General features: G+C 34.3%; 1 long non-coding RNA gene across 1 annotated transcript in view; it reads left to right on the top strand.

Annotated features, from left to right (window-relative positions):
• The window catches only part of LOC107480333 (uncharacterized), a 2,925-nt gene extending 378 nt beyond the window's left edge, over positions 1 to 2,547 (top strand). Inside the window, exons 3-4 of the long non-coding RNA XR_008002211.1 lie at positions 24 to 128; positions 2,265 to 2,547. This is a non-coding gene — a long non-coding RNA (uncharacterized LOC107480333). The remainder of the gene's footprint in view (positions 1 to 23; positions 129 to 2,264) is intronic.
• Positions 2,548 to 2,877: the final 330 nt, after the last annotated feature.

The raw sequence follows: 2,877 nt of genomic DNA, 5'->3' as shown, positions 1-2,877 counted from the left end.
AATTGAATTGGGATTACTTGGAGGTTTGTTGGTGACCAAGGCTTGTTTTGGGGCTGTTTGATTGAGCTTGGAGGGGCTGTAATTTTGAGTTGTGAGGCTGCCTTTGGTGAACTAAGTGATTGGCAAAGGTATGGTTTAAGTTTCGCACGTTTAATATTTACGGTGTTGTGAAAACTTAGGTTAGAGGAACCATAGGATAAGTTGAATTGTTTGTTGTATTTAATGATTAGTCTTGTAATGTTGTTGGAATAGATTTGTTGGTGGGTATATATTGGAATTATGAGGTGTGGAAGTTATTAATGATATGCTCTTATATTTATTTATGATGGATTAGGATTGGTGTTTGTTAATAAGGATGTAGAGTTGTGTTGTGGTGGTATTGCAGATGTTGTAACTAATTATGTAATGATCGAAATTGCATGAGACTAAGTTTGGGCTAAACTTGAGAACATAAGGAACTAAACTGGAAAATTTGAAATCTTTTTGTTAAATATACAATTTATGAAAAAATTTTAAAGTTAGGTTGTTAAATCTGTCCTGCAGCAGAAAAGGTCGGACAGGGCAGCAACTTGTTTGTCTTGCTGCGACTTCTACGAGTTGAGTTTTGGAGCGAAACCAATTTTATTATAAAATTTGATTAACTTGATTTATTGCTCTAAAACTTCAGAATTTTAAGAGTTAAGGATTGAGAGTTGTGAATTTTTGAATGTTGATAGTCAAAGCTAAAAAGAAACAGATTTCAGCAAGCTATGCATCAACTTCCAATGCTTGTAACTCTTAGAATTGAATAGCAATTGGGTTGAAACTAAGACACACTTGTTTCTGCATGAGTTAGGAGTTCCCAAACCAAAATTTATCTTAATTGGAGTTTTGTAATAAAAGTTATTCAAATTGAAAGGTACTAAACTTGTTGGTTTCTAAAACAGATTTTGACTCATTTTTACTTAACTTTCAGGTAATGTAACTTCTTCATTAAAAATGATATTAACTCAGAACCAATTGAGAAAGAAACTTGGATGAGTCAAGTTGAACTACATTAATTTTTAAAGTCATTGGATTTAACTTGGATTTTATATTGAATTTTGAATGTCACATACTGCTGCTGTTTTTCTGGTTTTACGCACTGCAGAGCAGTCACGGTTTTTCCTTTATTCCTGAGGCTAGAGAAATCATAAAATTATAATCTTTGGTCTGTTAGAAAGCTTATTTCAATATGAACGCCTGGACATAAAGTTTTCACAATTTCGAGTTTATTTGCTATATTAAAAACAGAAAAGAAAATAGAGTGTCGAGAATGTCTTAGTGATAGTCATGGGTCCGAGAAGTCAAAGATTAATCTTCGTGTTATGTGAATGATTTAATGTTAAAGTTGGGTTGATTTTAAGATTAATCAATATTAAAAAGTTTGAGAAGAGGTTGATAAATGGTTTGGTCAGGATCCAGAAAGGGTAAACGTAATGAATTATAAGGGAATAATGATGAAAAATGTGAACAGAAGTTGTTGATAAAAGGAGTTAACCTACCATGGCTTGATGAATGATTAAATAATGATTATGATTATGAAATGACTTATGAATGATGATATATGAGATACGAGTTTTCCTGGGTAAAAACCGTGGCTCGCCACCACGTGTTCCAGGTTGATTCTCGATACTCTGTTAACCCTACGTCGTAAGGGTGACCGGGCACGTATAAATTCCCGGGTATGGATAACCCCCATTGAGTGATTATATGATGAATGTATGTGAACTCTATGCATAGACTCTTGGGGATGCACGACGGGGGACAGTCTAAGGTTTTCGGACTTGTCGGGTTGACTGTATAACTGACAGATGGGCCCCATCAGCCATAGGACAGGCATGCATCATATGCATTTGTTTGCTTTGATTGCTATGAATTTCCTGGGTTTGCCTAATTGATTTATATCACCTACTACCTGCTATACTTGCTATTTGTACTATCTACTCATTACTTGTGCGTGAACTTGTTTGGTTGCTTGTTTCTGTTGCATTGTGGATGATGGAGGGATGGAAGAAAAGGAGAAATGGTTTGGTGTTAGATTAGGATTGAAATTGAGTAAGTTAAGTAGATTTAGAATACCTACCCCTGTTATAGCTTTTGTTTAGTAATTAAATTGGATAATTGTATAACGGAGTTCTAGGATTACCTATGGCATTCTTAGGACCTTATTTATTATGTGCGTGACACTTTTACCATGCTGAGAACCTCCAGTTCTCATTCCATACAGTGTTGCTATTTTTCAGATGCAGGTCGAGAGGCTCATCACTAGGCGTCTGGATCTTCAAGTGGAGTAGTCCCTGGGATGTTTTGGTTTATCAGTTTATGTATTTATGTACTTAGTTACTAGCTTGCTCTCCAAGAAACTTGTTATTTTGTTCCTCGTAGAGGTTACAGGAGAGTTAGGACTTTACTTCAGTATTTTGGGTATTTTGGGATATCTGTATATGTATGTATATATATATTCTCCGGCCAGCCTTAGTTTCGCAGGCTGAGTCAAGAGCTAGCTATGATGTTTTCTTGGCTTTCCTTTACTCTCTTGTTTATCTTTTTCATTTCCTATTAGGTTTCTTAGCACGCAAGTAATTCGATTTCCCGAGCATTGTGCTTTTTATTTTGCGATTTTGTTTTACCCATTTTTCAAGTCTCCTAGTTAAGTATCAATTTTTCTATTATTATATATATATAATTCTATTTTTTAGAGGTCGTAATACCTTACTATCTCAATCTTATGACTTAAGCATAAGATTTAGTATAGTAGGGTGTTACAAAATTACTAACAAAAAATTAAAATCTAATTAAACCCTCAGTTAATGAATTCAAACAAATTCAAATTACAAACCTAAGAATCACAATAGC

Source organism: Arachis duranensis, chromosome 1 (genome assembly GCF_000817695.3).
Source record: "Arachis duranensis cultivar V14167 chromosome 1, aradu.V14167.gnm2.J7QH, whole genome shotgun sequence".
Classification (NCBI taxonomy): Eukaryota; Viridiplantae; Streptophyta; class Magnoliopsida; order Fabales; family Fabaceae; genus Arachis; species Arachis duranensis.
This window is presented reverse-complemented; position numbering and strand designations above follow the sequence as displayed.